Source organism: Anguilla anguilla, chromosome 1 (genome assembly GCF_013347855.1).
Source record: "Anguilla anguilla isolate fAngAng1 chromosome 1, fAngAng1.pri, whole genome shotgun sequence".
In the NCBI taxonomy this organism is placed as follows: domain Eukaryota; kingdom Metazoa; phylum Chordata; class Actinopteri; order Anguilliformes; family Anguillidae; genus Anguilla; species Anguilla anguilla.
In genome coordinates this window covers 11491691-11511294 of record NC_049201.1, presented here as the reverse complement: position 1 = coordinate 11511294, position 19604 = coordinate 11491691, and the positions used below count along the sequence as shown (strand labels likewise).

The 19604-nt window shown below is 36.6% G+C and overlaps 1 long non-coding RNA gene across 2 annotated transcripts in view; it reads right to left on the bottom strand.

The window, feature by feature from the left end:
- Window positions 1-1599: 1599 nt before the first annotated feature.
- Window positions 1600-19604, bottom strand: part of LOC118211086 — a 50541-nt gene continuing 32536 nt past the window's right edge. The window contains exons 3-5 of one of the 2 annotated variants that reach the window (XR_004761955.1): window positions 6918-6980; window positions 4651-4677; window positions 1600-2325 (exon numbers count right to left, since the gene is read on the bottom strand). This is a non-coding gene — a long non-coding RNA (uncharacterized LOC118211086). Of the gene's footprint in view, window positions 4678-6917; window positions 6981-19604 lie in introns of both variants that reach the window. The other variant, XR_004761954.1, reaches the window with a different exon arrangement.

The following is a 19604-nucleotide window of genomic DNA, read 5'->3' as shown; positions in this document are numbered from 1 at the left end:
ACAGCAGGAAACTTTCAAGAGAGTAAAATGGTTGCATAATCATTCAGTTGGTACATTCTAGATTTATGTTTATAGTATTCACATGGAATTATTAGCATATGAATGAAACATTGTCCTACACTTAGTTAGGCAAAACTTCACCTTAAACAAAATAAAATGTGTTGACGTCAGGGGACGCTTTGAAGCATTTTGCAGACTAAACTGAAATTCTGCCATATTTTGTTTTGTACTTTTTTGTAACACTTAAAAGCCAATGTCTAGAATGACTGTGCATTTGCCTTGTCAATTTTTGACTCACAATTTTGACTGAACAGTAGGGAAGTACAAATGCAAAGTGAGTTAACGCCATGTTTAACAATAGGAATAGAATGTTGTGCATTATACCATGGGAGTGCCTATCTCTATTAACTATCTAGAATATCTGGTCATAGTAATGGTGACAGCCTCAGCAGAGAAGACCATAAGTGAGAAGACAAGGTATTGGTCTGAGATGTTGTTGATATCAGCTTTTCAAAAATCACTGTTTCAGTGAAGTTAACATGACACCCTCAACCATGCAGGGGAGCTGCAGTGTGCTTTCTTCCCATTCTCTTTAGGAGGAGAGGTCAGTAGCAGTAAAATCATAAATGAGCATGACATAAGATCACAATCACTAAGAATTGTGTTATGCATACTACACTGTACTTGTGATGTGGTTGTTATCAGAACAATAAACATATCCTTTAATTATGGCACTTGCAATAGGAGCTTAATAGCTTATTTCCTTTTAGGTATCATTACACTGTTCCTATATTTTAATTCACCTTAAGACCAAAGTCTTTCTTAACTATCTAAGAAAGTTTCAGAACACCCCAGCACCTTCATATGATTCTTACCTCTAAAAAAAGAACCTCAGTATACACAGTCATGACTTAACACCACTTTTGCCAACATTTTATTAGGTAATGCTGATATATACATTGTCGTGTTTATAACAGGATGCAGTGGGTAGCACTGTTGCCTCACAGTAAGAATGTTCTTGGTTGGAATCCAGGGGCCGGGGGCCTTTCTGTGTGGAGTTTGCATGTTCTCTCCGTGTCCGAGTAGGTTTCCTCCGGGTAGTTCAGTTTCCTCCCACAGTCCAAAGACATGCAGGTTAGGTTAATTGAAGAGTCTAAATTGCCTCTAGGTATGAGTGTGAGTGAATGGTGTGTGTGTGCCCGACTGGCGAACTGTCCAGGGTGTATTCCAGCCCAATGCATGCTGGGATAGGCTCTAGCACTTACTGTGACCCTGACCAGGAATAAGCAGGTAAAGATAATGGTTGGATGTTTTATAATATATACATTTATCTGTACATGTTGAAAAAGGGGAGAAACAAAGGCCTTATGCATCAAATATCATAAGAATTGCATCAGAGTTCATCAGAGAATGCTATTAATTGTTCTTTTCTGATAAATATTATCTCTCAATTATATAAATTGGCATTAGGCCTAATTTCACAGTATGAGGCACAAGTTGAAATGGAGGCTACAAGATTCTTTCTGTGTGATTGTCTATCTTTCCATTGATAGGTAAGATGGAAAAATATGCCTGTATGCAATTGATAGCTGATGGGCCAGTAATTAATTAAAAAAAATTTTTTAGGGCATCCATATTTTATATGTAGGATTTTTAAAAATAAGTGCGGTCTCATTTATTGATTGATTTAAGGACAGGCATATCAAATGGAAATTTAACATGATAACTGCAAAGAGGAATGTACTCTTTAGAGTGCCACCCAGGTCATTATCATTATTATGACACCTATTTAAGTACTTGCTAATAAGAATTTCATTAGAGCCGTATGCATGGCCATGTAGAATTAAGTGAAATTGAGTCAAACGTAAATCAAGCTGAGGTCAGTTTCTCAATCTCACATAAAGCTTTGTTTGGTAAATATACATAACTTGGCGGGATGGCATACCTGCCATCCCAATTAATAATACTATAATTGCTTAATACTAAATGTTTCATGTCATATGTTACTTTATTGTCTTACCTTAATTGTTTTTATGCCTTTAAAAGTTAAAATAATGTACATAATGGATAGTGTAGCTAGGATATGTAAAATATGTTATACTTTTACCTAAATCAGTTAAAACCATATACCCCTGATATAAATGAGAATTTAAACATTGTTTCCATGTACATGTTTGGTTTCTGAAAAACAGGCGTCACTACGCTTCATTTTTATAAAAAATATAAGCATAAGTATAATGTTCTCTTGAAGAACAACATGCACTGAGAGTATAGACAGTCAGCTATAAATTAGCAACACAACGGCCATAGGAATGAAGCTGGGCTCTAAGAGAGAAGGGAAGACAAAGAAGGAAAACAGTTGAGTCGTTTCATTCTGATAGGCACTTACTTTTCCTGTCCTTATAGATGCAAGAGAGACTGCGAGATTTGAATCCCAACCTCCCACAGCACATCAAGCTGGGAACTAAACTAGTTCAGAAGTGAGATGGAGCTTTTATGTTGTACATTACATACACATGAGGTACATGCAAAGTTGTCATTATATGTCTCATTTATTTTAAGCCTATGGTAAAAAAAGAAGAAAAAAAATCATGAGGTCAACTTCAAGCTTTATTCACTGAGACACAGGTCAGCTGTAAATTATGCAGAGGGTCCATGACTGCAAGGGTGGATTAAATTAAAGACATTTTAGTGATGCCAACTGCGCATAGGGGCTGTACAGCTTGCATTAACTTAGGACATGGTTACTTTTGTGCTTTACCTGTGTAAGAACCTTAAGAAAGAATTAATAAAGTGCATAACTGACATAAACCTGGTCACCATGGCTGATGTAGGCGTGGTTCTGTCTACGGTCTCAGTACTGCACAGCAGTACACATCCTGACATAAAGGAAAACAGCATAGCTTTTGTCCACATTAATTACACAATTTTTTAAAATTTCAATCATCATTACTATTTTTTTAAGCTAATCATTTAAGACTATAAAAAGATGGTTGGGCATTGAAGTGCAATACATTGTAACCTTCGTGTAAAAGTAATGTAAAACTGGTTTGGATTCAACAACAATCTATCTGTAATTATCTGTTTTTTTCCCTTTCTGTACATTGTACCAGACATTTTAATGATTGCAGAACTAGCCAAGCTATGTTTGTGAATGAAAGACACAGTTTGGCTACATAAGTACCAATATCAATTGATTCCCAGCCAAGTTATTGTTATGTGCCAATGTTACTGAAGTCCAGAAAGGAGCCAACCAAGGGATTAAGCCCAATCATCATTTGACACTTCTTAGAAATATGGTTTGTCAGTTTCGGTTTGAGTGGATGGCGAGAAAACACAGCAAAAAAGCGCATAAGATAAACTAGCCCGAAACAACAAGCTTTCACAGAAGATGCCCCATACAATTGTTGTCATCCAACAACAGACTTTTAACAGTGACAGGGTCCTTTCATGAGGCAGACATGGCTGCTTTTGAAATCAGCACATCTGATCAACGTGCTTAACAAGAAAATTACAATTACGCTATATAAACCAGCTGGCAGAGAGCAAGAAGAGGATGACAAAGCCATTAGTGCTGGTCAGGAGGACAGAAATAGCACAGCTGGTATTCCTCTGAAGGGCTAAGGCACACTCAACTAATATGCAACATGTAGGCTGACATGTAAGCAGACCTCTGCCAGGACCTAGGGTATTGAAAGGCCTATTCACATACATGTCAGGACTCATGGATACGGAGCACCAGAAAGAAGACCGTCAACATCAATGTAAAATGTTTCTACAATAAAGCTGTTAGGTCAATAAAGGTGATGAAGACAGAGCCAGTCATCTGTTAAATCTGTAGCACCAACAAGGTTGAATACCATTTCCACTGATAATTTCTACCTCAGCAACTAAAGCAACTAAGTAATTCAGCTGTCATTAACACGGGTGGGTATTAAACCAAATGGCACAGACCCAGATTTGTCATTTATCAAACTGAGATTAATTCCATTCATGAGGTAACCCTGTCTTTATGAAAAAAACACAACTTCAATAACGTTGCATTTTGAAAAGTATCAGCCTAATGATTGAGAATTGCGATGGACATATTGTCGTACACATACAGAAATAAGTACCCGTCAACCAATCAGAATTGAGTATTAATCCGGGCCATGGCGAAAATATGTACAACTATATCTCAATGTCATGTAATTATTTTTTTTCTTACAATTTTCCAGTCATTTTTATCATAAAGAATACTATTTAAATTTACTTTTTTATCAGGAAAAAAAAAAAAATCTTGAACATCAGTTAAAATAATTAAGTCACCTTTACAATCTCTGCATTGAATGATACTATACTGCATACATACATCATAACTGGGTAAAAAAAAAAAAATATATATATATATACATTTGTCTAATTTAAATAAATATTTATTTATGGATTAAGTATGGCAGTGGTAGCAGTTATTATGAATACATAATGGTATGATCAGACACGACTGTTGATTTCATGCAAACAGAGGAGCCACCAGTGAAATATGAGGTTTTAATTCTGCCTAGAATTAAGAAGAATTGCTGATAAAGCAAGACTAACCAGTGAAATTACAATTTGTTTTATTTTAATGTTTGAAAGGAAATGGTGGATAGTCAAAGCTGGACAACTTACCAATTTTGTCCTGCATGCAGTGGATCCCTATGTATTTTAAAAAAGGAAAGAATTTCAATTGCAGGCCCAAACATGCATAGGCAATCCCCCCCCCCCCCCCCTTCTTCTTCTTCTTCTTCTTCTTCTTCTCGTGGCATTGTCAGGGTTAACATGCTAATTCTGTTTTATGAGGTCTGTCAGAGCCCACTCTCCAACATTTACATCTGTTCAACAATTATTAGACCGTTTTTGTCATAAAAAATTCAACACCCCCGAGTGTCGCACAAGTGAAACCTGAAAATTTATGCAGCGAATGGAATAGTTAATTTCTCAAAGGAACAGGAAAGGGGGGAAAAAAACAGATTTACTTTAAAACTCTCCAATTAAATATGTTCAGCTGACTCCTTCCAAAGGTTTAATCGTGGGCTGAGGAGCATCCCTTCTCAAGCAAATGAAACAATTGTAGATACTTTGTACACCGTTATTCAGTTTGGCAGCAGCACCTCAGAATCTACAGTACATTCATAGTTCCAAGGCAATGTGCTCCTTTCTTAACAAGAAGTCAATATTATTCTGTAAAACAGAAAGCCCTTCCTATTTATGTAATAACTGATATTGTTATAACTGATATTTATTTTTATTTCTTTTTTTCTTAATTCTCAGCCTCATAATGACTTCCTTAACTTCAACTGGAACAACTCTGGGCCTCATGTTGACAACTACAGACTCCAAAGGAAACAAAGCGCCTAAAATCAAAGAGTAGATACTGACAGGTGTCTTATACCTGACTATACATCTGACTAATCAGAAACACATATCTGCGCATATCCACAATATAGATTCTGCTATTTCAGGGGCAATATATGCTGGGACAACTTTTAGGAGAATATGAGATATCCCTGAAATGAATCCCAATTCACAAATGATTGACTTACTTTTTAAAAGAATATATTTAGCTTCCACAAACTTCCCCATTTCCCTCAGGAACTGTGTGAAAAATCTTTCAGAGTTTCTTGGGATTGCACAGAAACTCTGGAGCATTCCTTCTCTTATCGTATTCTAATTCTAAGTGAAAAGTTGGGCAGACTTTTTGTGCATATTCACTGCTTCTTTTCAAAAGCATCAATGCTGCACAGATCTTGTGTGGATGATTGATCTTTATGGTATCTGGATCAGTTGACAGTGGGCAAAGATAATCAAAAGCTGGGAGAATCTGCCCAGCCTTTCGGCATGTTTCCAGCTAGCAAGATCTGTCTGGTTAGAACATCACCATGACCTAGACACCTAGCATAAAATATGCTCACCAGCTAGAGTGCTGCATTTCCAAAATGTTCCCATAGGGTAAAATATACATCTAACTAGGTCGTCAGGCGAACAAGTATCTGGCAATATTTTGAACAACTAGTTTTATTGTAACTGATGCCTTGCTAGCTCATTCTGGTTTCAGAGATTATGTTGGTTTAAGTTAACCGACTAGTTCTCTCTGATGCTTGACTGTGTACTAGCAAATCATCCCTTCACAAGTTCGGCTGTTATGCTGTTATGCTGTTTCAAAATCCATCCCATAGCAATTTATTGTTTTCCGAAAATGTCTGATGATGCTGATATCACTGTTAACCAGGTTTAGCTTCTTTTTTTGGGGGGGGGGGGGGGGGGGGGGGCTGCTTTGCTCAAGCATGTACACACAGAACAAAGGAATTCAAACAACAACAAAACATTATGAGACTTTTGAATGAGACTAAAGCTGAATAAGAGATATCCAGCGGAATAGGATGAAGTCTATCCCAGCATGGATAGTATGAGAGGAAGGTATACACCCTGGACAGGTCACCAATCTATTTCAGGGCACACACACTCACACCTATGGGCAATTTAGAGTCTCAAATTAGCCTACCTGCGTGTCTTTGGACTGCGGGAGGAAACTGGATTACCCGGAGGAAACCCACGCGGACACAGGGAGAACATGCATTCAAACCCAGGACCTTCTTGCGGTGAGGAGACAGTGCTACCCACTGCACCACCATGCTATCCCAGACTGAAAATGTATTTCACTAATACACAATACTAGAACATAGTATTTCATAGTGAGAGCACCTAAAGTGGTGTTAATTTTGTGTCCTTATATTCAATTCAACGTATACATGTAATTACTTTTTATCTAACTTGTGATAAAATAATACAAAATAATCTTGTTGAGAAATAGAGCACTAATTAAATTGCAAACATGATGGCTTGATTCTAATTCCACATGGAGGATAGGAACTGCCTCCTTTTTGGAGTGGACTTACCTGGGAGGCAGCACAGCTTTCTGAGTGACAAAATGTGGGGCTGTTCCATACCTGGATCCGAACCTGGAGAAGGACAAAGCATGTCAAGGAAACGATGTGGATTAGGAAGATCATGAGCAGGAATATACAAATGCTATTTGGTAGTGTTGTTCATAGGAATACTACTAAATGACAGTGAGCCAGAAGATAAAGTACTGTCCGTGGAATGTGGGGCCTTATTCATTCTAAATGCCAAGATTTTAGCTGATATCTCTGATGTGAAGCACCACACAGCAACCACTTAAAAATCATTATATGTTTGTGGAATAGGCCATGGAGTCATTGGTAGCTCATTTTACAGCTTACAGTATGTGGTGACACCACTCCAGGATAAGATCATTTTCATGATATGTCTTCTCTGAAACCAAACCCATTAATACTTTAACTGATGTCAATTTAAACAGAGCTATGAAAACACTGACAATGATTATGATTCCAGGGCAGATTATTTTACATACTGTACCTGTATGGTTTAGGTAATCATATCAAAACTCCGTTTGGAATTATTTAATATATAATGTTTGAACATTTACATTTAAAATTCATCTCCACATTGCGTTTTCTGTGCACATATTCCACTATGTTATTATTACTGATTGCACTAAAAATGTTAAGTCGACCATGCACATAAGGCCTAACCCCGCATTAATAACCCTTCATGATTCAGTGCTACTATCTTACATGGTTAAACATATTTTTGAGGCTGTGTCAGTGATTTGAACACAATGTCACAATGTCTAAATGAAACACATACATTACATTCTACTTTAAATGTAGAACAAAATAAATATATTTTAAATACATTTACATTATTTATACACATAAACATGAATCCATGACAACCCTGTCCATTATGAGTTGTTATTCTTCCTTTTCAGTGCTTGAATCCAACCCTTGTAGTATAAAGTATTTTCAGCCATAATTAAATCAGCATTATACTTAAGCCTATGAGGAGGTGAAAGTGTTCTTCAAAATATTCCTTGATACGATCTTCTAAAAAGACCCAGAAACCTCGACAATTTTAATCTCCATGTCCAGTTTTGTGACTTCAAGTCTAAACATTACTTACGGGAACTGCAGAGAAAACCCACTTAAATCTCAATGTTCCCTGCCCTGGAAACAAATAGCTGCTTATTTTTCAATATCAGGTCATAATGCATAATAAGCACCGAATATGTGTCTTCTGCATTGCGGTGTTTTACAAAATTCTGTATTAGCTTTCAATTTAATTACAATCAGGAAATCAATCTAACAGTACCCGCAAGTCTATTTAGACCTGCTATTACACTCTGAAAGATGTCAATAAATATATACTCAAACATCCATTTTCCATAATTAGACATTGTAATTTAAGTTATATATCCTAATGGGAGGCACATTTGCAAGTGTAGAGGAAATAAGCAATCTTGGCCAGCTCATGATTCCTCCTGGAAAGTGCTATTCCCCGAATCCCTCTGCTCCGGTGGCTGGAATGCATTCTGACACGCAGGAGGGATGACCCTGAGAATCGCATTATGTATATTTCCAAACAGCCCCCCGCATTTGCATGTAGAAGACAGTTAAAATAAGGCCATAAATCAGCTACAAACGTATAAATGGATTTGCGGGAGATTGAAACCCAGCAAGTCTCTTGAGCAAATATTTCAAACCCGCCTGAAAGATATCCACTGTCATTAACCAGTGAAACCATTCTGACCACTCAGCTTGTGTATTTCCCCCATTACGTGGCCGAGAGGCAGGCTACGTGTGGCTGCCTCAATAAATCTTTATGCATATGCTGGTGCACAGTGTGCCATCAGAAACTAACACTTAAGGTTATCTTGTTTTCAAGATACTTGGAGGGTGTTGTCTAATATTGTGGAAAATAGCGTAATTAGATTTCCCCACTACGGAATAACAAAAAGTCATACCTTTTCAAATTTCAAACGTTCATTAGTAGGACGTCTTTATCCATGAATGAAAAAAGACAATGAAAACATAGTGTATATGATTTTTTTTTCCTACTGTGTGATATTTGCCAAAATGTTTGTTGAGAGCAATGCATACCCGTTGAAGCAGAACTGCATTGGGCTCAGACATCTGAGTAATACAAATAAATTATTTCTGACTAAACAAATGAGCCAAATGGAAAACATAAGAAAAGATTATAAAGAAATCATATTAAATCAACAAAGATAAACTGTGAGCAATGGGACAAACTGCATAAACTAAAGCAATTTTGTCCAGTCCAGCAATTTTTGCCCAGCTCCTTATGAGAATGGGCAGCAACCATTCAACAGAATCAGCTTGCACTGCAGTTTATTGCCTTAAGTTAAATACTTTAAAGGCCAATAAGTGACCTTTAAAAATAACATAAAACATAATAATTGTAGATTTTAGCTAAAAATGAAGAATGAAAATTAAAAAAAAAATAAAAATAAAAAAAACTTTTAAGTAAATTATTTAAAATAATCCATTGATAAATACCCCCAACATAAACATAAAGGCCCCTTACTGCATGTCTGTCAGCTTTTCTAATTCAGTTTTTCTAATCTCATTCAACTTCCATTTGAATGGGAGACAAAGAATAAGTAAGCCAAACCGGTTTGTTGAGCTCAAGATATTTTATCAACACAGTATTTGATCTGGTTGCTGAATTCAAGTCCACGTCAGATATTTTTAAACAAAAACAAGCCAGCAGTGGAATTACTTCAGTCAGCACCATAAAACACCATTTCTCTGTAATTACATAAATAATACAACGTCCGTCCTGCGCCGATTTATGGAAGGTGTTAAGAGGAGTGTATACGGACATGCACACTTCATACAAATGTGAATATGCTCATGGGCTTAATGCCGTGTTGGTAGAGGCATGCACCACGGTCGCAGGCTGGGCCCAATGGTCGCTAGCACTGCCGGGGACTTGGCTGTTTTACCGGCCAACCATGACCGATTGTCTGCAGAAACAGGACACAATGGGCTCACTGGCTCAAAGGAAAGAGTATTGACTGTACTACCCCTGGTCTGGGGTAAAGACAACATAGCAGTACGCCAAGATGCACAACTGATGTGTGCAAGTTACTGTAGGGAAAATGTGTGTGCTCTAAGTGTGTAAGTGCGTCTGCATAAAAAGCACTTCAAAGTCTCACACATCCACAACATAAAGTGTGCTTTGTGTGCTTTCACATCTGTGAGTGATGTAATACAGTTATGTTCAGGAAACACACGCAAAGTTAACATACAACAGACAGTTGAGACACCCAGACACATATAAAATTCCTTGATATTTAACACAAACCAGTGCTCATCCAGTAAAACAAGTGATTCTACTGTTATTTGTGCACACCTGTCTTTGCAGCAGTTAGGTCTTACAGTTTAGTTTTTTACAGTTTAGTGTTTAGTAATTTCTATGAAAGGCTGAATTGTGTTTTTCACTTGGAATAATATGTGATAGTATGCTAAACGAAACATAAATGTGCCAGTGTAGTGTTGGAGAAAAATTCTGACAAAAGGAAAATCATTCATGAATAACACTATTTTTGGTAAGTTATTCAGAAAACTAAATGTGCAATTGCAATTGTTTCTTGTGTAAAACTGAATGCATAAACCTGGAAGGATGCACAAGTGACTTAAAGTGTCAAACACTGTAAATACTCAATAAGATATTCAGCTTCACTAATGTCAATTACAGACTTTAGATACAAAGTTATGTTGCACACAATTTTGATTACAGAAATAAAATAATTAGTAGCAAAATGGTGTATTCTGTGAGAAAACGGACCCACATGTGACGATGTCACTTTGTTCCTTGTTTTATGTACAAAAAAATTTCTTGGTTTTCAGTAATATTGTGAACACCTTCCAGAACTGAAAAAAAGTACCATTGGACAAACTTTGCCTGTACTTCTTTGACATGGTGTCTGACAGTTCTTTGACAGGGAAGTAAGGCGATAGTGACTACTCAAATGGTTGCAATGTCATAATAGCAAAGTAATGCATGCTGACTTAATTTGACACTGTATTTGCCCATATTTTTGTTTTAAGCAAAGCTTTTCTTAAATTATTCTTACTTTTGTTCTTAAAAATGTTCCTATGAAAAACAATATGTGATTCATGACACATGTGCAGACCTTAGTCTTGCATATCCCAGGTGTATGAGATGATGACTCCTGACTGAGATATAATAGTATCTCAGAGATAATATAATGCTGGAATGATTCTAATGCACAGAGATATTAATATCAAGATGAATTATCATTCATATTCTGACAATAATACAGGATTGAATCTGGGCTACTTTGCATTTAAAGACTAAAAAAAAAAAACAAGGAGGCCATAAAAGGGTTTCCATTACTGGGCATATGAAGCCCACAGCATCTTGGACATTAAACCCGTCTTACTGTGTGTGTACAGGTTGACACTAATGGTGGTGTTTGGTCCTGAGACATTTTCGAGCCACAAATGCCATAGTGGTGCCCCAAAAATGTATACCATCTACTATGTAATATTTCCAAGAATAAAGGGTAATAATACACACATTCTGCGTCCAATTATTAACAAACACAACTAAAATTGACTGTGTGCTTCTGCTGAATACTTGAAAGACAAGGTGCTGATGAGTATGAATTTTTAGTGGTCTTTTATTACTTCATTTTTTTATCATTACTGCAGTGTTTGCATGATTCAGTTCTGATGCTAAACCCTATTTTAACATGTGTGCACTCTTCCCAAGGCCTTCTTACACATAAAAATGATTTATTTGTAACTTTCAGAATTAAAATATATTTAATTACTTCTTGTGGGGGAAAAAAAGAGATTCATCTCAGGGTGAGTTATGGACAATCTTCTTCATGAGAGGAGTAAATATAATATCAAGTGAGCAGCACAACATAAATCTCTCCATAATGCAAAGGTCTGAAATATCTAAAAATAAAAATGTAAATGTGCTTAAAAATCATGTTCCTTATGAGGGTAAGGTTACTCATTACTCTGTCAATTTTGCATGTCTTAAAAACTGTAACTATACAGTTTGAAATTATAAAAAAATGCTAACATCTAGTTTATACCATACACAATACATACTTTTAAACCACATAAATTTCCTACAATTTTAATTACTCAATCCATGATCATAATTATGGTTTTGTATAAGGAGCTAAAGTTGCAGTAACCAGCTTTCTCAAGGGTCACAATGTTGTGAAAATATTTAGAAAAATTGTAACATCCGCTGACCCAACCCATGGTGAAAGAGGCAGACCTTCTGCACTTCTCTGCACACCTTATCGTGAACAGACACCAACATTTCTGGCTACGACCCACGTAATTGTGCTAGTCACAAACCAGGCTGGCCAGGCTACACAAAATGTTGGTCACACTGTCTGATTTGGCAATCAAAGCATCGTGAATCTTGCCATGTCTAGGACGACAGACAGGTCACACTGAGTTTGTGCAATGTTGAACCAAGCATTAGCTGGCTACAGCTGGAAAGCAGGGTTCTAGCCAGTAGCTTACATGATTTCTTACATAGTTCACATTAGCTCAGATAAACTAACCTAAACAAATCTAACTTCACCGATTACACAGATAACATTAGCAAACATTTCCTTCTTCCAAGAACTAGCTGCCAAATGAAGTAACGTTATGTATAATAGCTACCTAGCTGCCTTGGTGGCTAAATTAATTGAAGGTACTGTGGGCTACACATGCAGAAAGTCCAGGTAAATTAGTGTCTTCCATTTTAGACCTACCTGTCCTGTAGAAACAGTGCAAGCTCTGTATCTGTCTTCAACTTCACCTAGTCCCAATGCTCTCATCAGTTTCTGCTCCTATGTTTATTCTACTTTCAGAACAAGCTCTATCCAACTATTTTTTCTTTTTCTTTTTTCACCATTGGTGAAACTTGTTTTCAACATTTGATCTAGCTATGTGTACATAAATGTGAGCATGTCGATCACATTGTTGACGGGTTCATGGCAGACACCACTTTGTTTTGAAAACAATAACTCAGACCGAATCCTTGGTTTGAGAAAGCAGAATTTGAGGGTGAAACACAGTGTATGCTGCTGGATGTCTTTTACAGCAGCTCTGTCTACGATTGCTACCAATTAAGCATGACTGCTCCCCGATATCTTTCTACAAAAAAAAAAAAGTTAGTTACTGCAGCTTTAATAAATATGAATACATATCTTCCAAGACATGCAAATTGAGTGGGTTGCAAATGGAAATTCTACAATATCAAGCTTTGTTAGCGAGTGAGTAACAAACACTAAGGACAATCAAGACACCTTGTCACTGTCTTTTTTTTATCTTGCGTCTTCTTGTGAAGAAAAAGCACCTCGGATCTGCTAGTTTCATTGGAATTAACATAACAAAGCCCTGAAGTAAAAGATAGAAGATGTGATGAACCACCCTCTTTTTAAACTTCTGCAAGACATCCAGGACACACACACACACACACATGCACACACAGGCATACATGCATAAATGTACGTAAACATGCACACACACACACACACACACAATTTTTTTTAAATCTTTCATTGAAAGTATCTGTCTGCAAAACCCAAAAGATCTCCAAACCTACTATCTCAGCACTGCTACACAGTCAGCAAAATAAATTGAAAGCATTAAAGAAAGTCGAAAAGTGAAAGAGGTAAAGAGAAAAAAAAAATCTTCACCTCTTTCCCCCAACAACACCCCCCACCACCACCTCCATATACCTCCCTCCCCTTCACAATGCTCTTCTCTTGGAAAGAAACAGGATGAAATGACATTATGCATATGAAAATGTCCAGAAAGATGTTTGATTTATGTATGCATTAGATGCAAATTCTATTACAGGACACGAGGCGGTTGTGAGATTTCTCTTGGAACACTTGGCTGCCCTGATCAAACCTGATCTCATTAATTCCGACAAGGGGAGAAAGATAGAGGGAGTGAAAGAGGGAGAATTGGAGGAAATTTACAACCTGGACACAGATTTAACAAAAAAAGGGAGTAAATTGCATTCTACCCTCTAAGGCCACAGCATACCCCATTTTCAGAGATTGTTTGGCTGAGCAGGAGACCACAAGCAGCAGACTGGAGCAGAGAATGTTTGGACAGCAATGTGCGGTGTTGAGGTGTAACTATTCGACTGTTCAGTTCTCAGCATACTGTACAAAAGTAAATAAATGAAAGATGAAAATTTCAAGTATCTCAATGGAATCACCTTGATCGAACTATAGTTACTACGTACCTTTAACTACCATTTAGTTCTATGTATGACTCAGATTACTCATTTTGATTTAGTGTAATCTACATAATTCTTGGGGGTAGAAAAAAGCATTGAATCCAGGCATCTGAAAGAATACTTCATATCGTTATAAAAATGCAAGAGAGAGTATAGGAGAAATAACAATATGAATTATGTTAAAGACGTGACACACAGAGGCTTCATGTATTGCAGTGTACTACCAGGATCCCATGAAAACTGCAAATTGAAAAGTGTTCTGAAATTGAATCAAAAGCTGGGTCTGTAATGTTTACTTTTTATTACATTATTTGCCATAACAAAAATATATAATTGTTAGTCCAGATATTTCAGTCTAGTTTGGTTAAATTACTTATAAAGTAATGGCTGCTTTGTATTTTTTTTATGACATGTATGATTCCAATATGTTTAGATTTGTCCTTTAGTAAAGGTTTGCCAGTAAAGAGAAAAAATAAAATAAAAACACATGTATAAACTTACATTGTGAATTGAAATTTAAATTGCCTTCCTATTGCATGTGTGTGTGTGTGTGTGTGTGTGTTTGTATATTGATTAGAAGCCTTGAGATGAAAAGGAAGCTGTGATATTATTAAAAAAAGCAGCCAAGATATCCACAATACTACTCCATTCTTCTGCTGCCATCTCCTGCAGCCGCTGTGATTGAGGTCAGGCCGAGAATTCTTTACTGGCCTAACTAATGTGATTGCATCAGAGCAATACCCTTAAACTACATCAGCTCTGATCTGCATACTAATTGGCTTGACTGTCCTTGACAGTGACCTTGGAGAGGCCCCCAGTCACTCAGGGGAGAAAAACAGCGTCTGTCCAGCGCACATTGTCATGCACAGACACCCATGCTCTGCATAACCTCTGTTTGCAGCCTATCTCTTCCTGTGCATCAATGCAAATTACAACAATGGCCATAGCTTTTTTCAGGGGGTAAGCTTGTGTGACCTTCCATGGTGAAGAGCAGGAAAAACAAAGGGCCATTTCTCTCTCGCTGCACAGGGCCATGAAAATGTATATTGCCCGAGCCTATATAACTCCTTTGTTTTCGAATGGACTAAACATTTTGTGGAAAAAAATAAAGAAATATTTAAATGGATATACAAATGGTAATCATATTTTTTCTTTCCCTTTACACAGAATCAGATTCACGAAGGAAGGAAATGTGTTTGAACACATCTGGGTGTGATTTTGAAAATTCAGATTTTCAAATGGGTCAGTTTTATTCTGTCAGAAATTTTTAATTGCTGTTTGCTCATACATTTCAATACAAATATGCAGGTCATGTGACTCACATTTTAAAGGATGGATTAATAATTCAGGCTAACCATTTGAAATTATATTTAAATAAATGTGAAGTGAATTAAATGATATAGATATTTAGTGAAATCTTCACTAAATATCAAGCTACTGTATAATATTATTTTGGGCAAATATAAAATGTTTTGAATAGTGTATACTGTACATATTTTTATTTAATTTTGATTCATTTTAAATGTGAACATTTGTAAGAACAGAAGTTTATACAGAAAGTACATAAGGAAAATGGTGTGTTTAAACATATCAGCAATTGAGCCTTTTTACAGAAGAAAAAATCCTACACAGCTCCTTGTGAGCTGACTGTCAGTCGCATCATTCAAGAAATAAATCCACGAATACTGGAAAATGAATACTGCTCAATTGCATGATTTCATGAACAGCAATACCGGAATATTCTTTGTTTATGTATAGCTACATCTCACTTTCCCCAGCTTTGTGAGAATTTGATAGAACATATGAACGTTTGCCTTAAGCATTTTTTAATAGCATTCAATGTGACAAAACACCATTGAATGATAACCAGAAGATAACATTGCAGGACAGAAGGCTTTTACATTTCACATTGGCTAAAGTAACCCTTTAGTGTCAGATTATCCTGAGATCCTACAGATGCATTAGCCTTGTAGGTTATTGGATCTGTATATAATCAGATCCTATTTGTTTGAAACAGTATACTGAATAATAGTTTTGTTCCCATCTGTATTTGTGGCTATGAAGTTATATAAAAAAACAACTATACAACAGTGAGATTCGGTTGAGAAATTTGATTGGACAAGAAGCATTCCATGAGTGTTGATATACAATGCAGCAGCCCTGGAATTGTTTTTTTACAGTGAAGTATCACTCTTTTTGATTTACAATCTTTGTTTGTTTACAATCTGTTTACAGTTGTCTAGCTGGAATCCTGCAGGAACTATATTTGTTGGAGGAGCCAAATAAATGAAAAAAATAATAATCTGTATTATAATCATAACCTTTTGTCTCAATCTTTACTTGATAGCTAGTTTATAGGCCAGTGAAATGTTATGTAAAAGAAATATCGCACTGAAGGTTGTGCAGTTATACTGTATATCAGCATGGCTATGAATATCTATGACTGAATCGCAGCCATGCTGATGTACAGTATAACAGAACTCCCCCTCATGTGATATTGCTTACCAGATCGATATCTTGGTGTGCAGTTGTTAAAAAAATAATTTGCAGATTACAATTAGTCTTAAATGCATTTCAACCACTGGCATTCAAAATTAAACTAAATATAGAAAAATAATTGTTTCAGCACTATTGACATTTGAGGTCACATAGAGCTTTTTCCCCTTAAGGTAAAAATTCCAGCTGAAATGTGTGCAGAAGCTTTCATGGAACGCCAGACAACTTTAACTTTTTTTAACCCCTCAAAGAGAACATTATGAATATCTATCTGTCTGCCTGTCCGTCTGTCCGTCCATCTGTCCGTCCGTCCGCCCGTCCATCCATTTTTCCGTCCGTGTGTGTGTGTGTGTGTGTGTGTGTGTGTTTCTTTTCATTTTAGAACAAAGAGACATGCAGACACATTGCCCACATTACGCTGTTTCAGTTTCAGGTGCTGGTCTTTAAAAACAGACACGTTGGACAACTTCTGAAACATTTACTCGTGTACAAGCAGGTTATTGTGTAACAGATGCATTTGCTTTGGAGGTGATTATTCCAGCTAAGAACAGCAATACAATCTGCTAGTCTCACATATGCTGAATACAAAAAGTGTGAAAGCAAAGGGGAGAAAAAGCTGTGTTTATGAATTTGAAGATAGATCTCGATGCCATGCTGAGTTACGCGCATGTGTTTTTCCCGCTTTGCCGTTACTGCTTTGCGCACAGAGGTGTGTGGAAATTCTTAAATCTTTATGAATCTGGGAAGAGGGTGTGTGTGCGTGCGTGTGTGCGTGTGTGCGTGCGTGTGTGCGTGTGCGTGCGTGTCTCTGTGGAGAGGTGGGACAAATATGAGTGAGAAAGTTTTCATTGCTCACAGTGTAACTGAACACCCTGTGGTGTTGACTGCACACTTCTCACTTCTCCTTATTCTGTGACTGTTCATTTTAATTACAGTTAGATTTTTTTTTTTTTAACTCCAATTAACATAGCTTGGGTCAAAAGGAATAGGGTGGCACACACACACACACACACACACACAAAGCAAATGTGTATTCCATTATATGTATAGATAAATGTCAGAATATGTGTTAAAATGACCATATTTTCTATGATTATTTTTTATTGATTAATTCATTTGATATTGTAGCACATTTTGTTGAAACATGGGTCAGGGCATATTCTAGCGAATTTTCTGATAATTGGCAGTGCTGTATATGACCTTCCATCCACTGTGCTGTTTGTGCGTTACCTGAACAGTCAATGTATTTTTGAAAATATGAAGCTTTTCAGCCCAAGGGACAGATATGCATTATGCAGGCATATTCCCCCTCTCAAAAGAAAGGCACATTTTTTCTTAATATGTGGCAATTTGCCAGATGTCATTGACAAGGTAAGTGTGGATTTCAGTGGTATGATATGCATAGCAAAGGGGAAATTTCAGAACAATGAAACTGTGCTTTCCTTTGGAGTTTTTTCTTTTCTTTTCTGGAAACAAGAAAAGTGTCAAGGTAGTGACAAGTGTGTTTTCCTGTGATGATTTCTACAAACCTGAAGTTTGTTGTGTTTTGTTACTCAGGCAGTTTGACCTAGTTAGGTCTTGAGAACACACTCTCTATACATCAGTTATTCACACAGTGAAAAAAAAATGCATACACCAAATATATTCAGATATTGTGAAGTCCACTGAAAATAAAGATACTACTAGAACAGGACAAATGAAAAAAAAAAAAAAAAACTAAATTAATAGCAAATTCATTTCAGGGCTAAGCTGCTTCTTAGATTTTAGTTATTCCTATCTATCATGATTAAGCTGTATTTTTAAAACAGTATTAAACTTCCAAATGAAATATCTTATAATTACGTGCTCGAGGAATTAATGGAATCATGTTCAGCTCAAGCTATCCTTTTTTAAAAACAAATAAAAAACATTGATATTCTGCCCGTGTGTAGTGAAAAATGAGCCATTTCATTATTAATCAGTTTACAATCTCTTAACACCTGAGCTTGATGAAGCTTTTAGGCAAGACCACCACTAAACCAAACGTTACACATTCTTTCATAAAAAATGTTAAAACTGAATGTAGTTCTTTAATTCAACCTACTTTTGCAATAACACAGAATAAATGCATAGCATAATACATACTGTATTTATGCCACCTCTTCTTTTAAATTCATTGTGGAGAACACAAAGGCAGCAAAGAAAATGCTACATATTATTACCATATGGTTGTGACTTATGTAACATATTATTATGGTATGTTGGAACTGAATGCGTCTTCATTACAACCTCTTGTATCTCGCAAGTTATTGTTGATCTTTCACTCAAAGTAGACAGATCTCAGTTTTGAGGCAATGATTGGTTTGTGTATTTCACATTTTATTGAAAGACTTAATGAAAAATGATCAATCATAAACAAACCCTCCATTGGCGGATGCTTATGAAGGAACAAGGAAACTAGCCGTGGTCTTGTACACAGTGTGTTCATTTCCAGCATTCTCTAACAGACTTGATTTTTGATTCCTATAAACGGTAAAAGATCAGACAAGCCACTCAAACCGAGACACAAGGGACGAACGACACCGGATTTAGCATCATTAGAGACTGTACCATTCGCATTAGCTCAATTTCAACCCGGTGGAGAAGATATTTCAATGCAAAAAGGGAAGGCTCAGAGGAATGGCAGGGGATGTGCTTAAAGATACGTATTTAAAGCCGAGATATGCTTTGTTAAAGATGCATGTCCCTTGGGCTGTCTTTTAGAATAAGTTCCAGGATCTAATGGCATTCGCTCACTAAAGCAACACCTCTTTCACTCAGAAAGCTACAATGGCATAATTGTACTGCAAGGTTTTAGGCCCTGGCATATCTGACATCTGGAAACAGGAGGGGGAAAATCACCGCTGCATATTTTGCTTAAGAAGCCATTCTTGCTGTTTTGTATCTAGGCTATTGTACCGTTT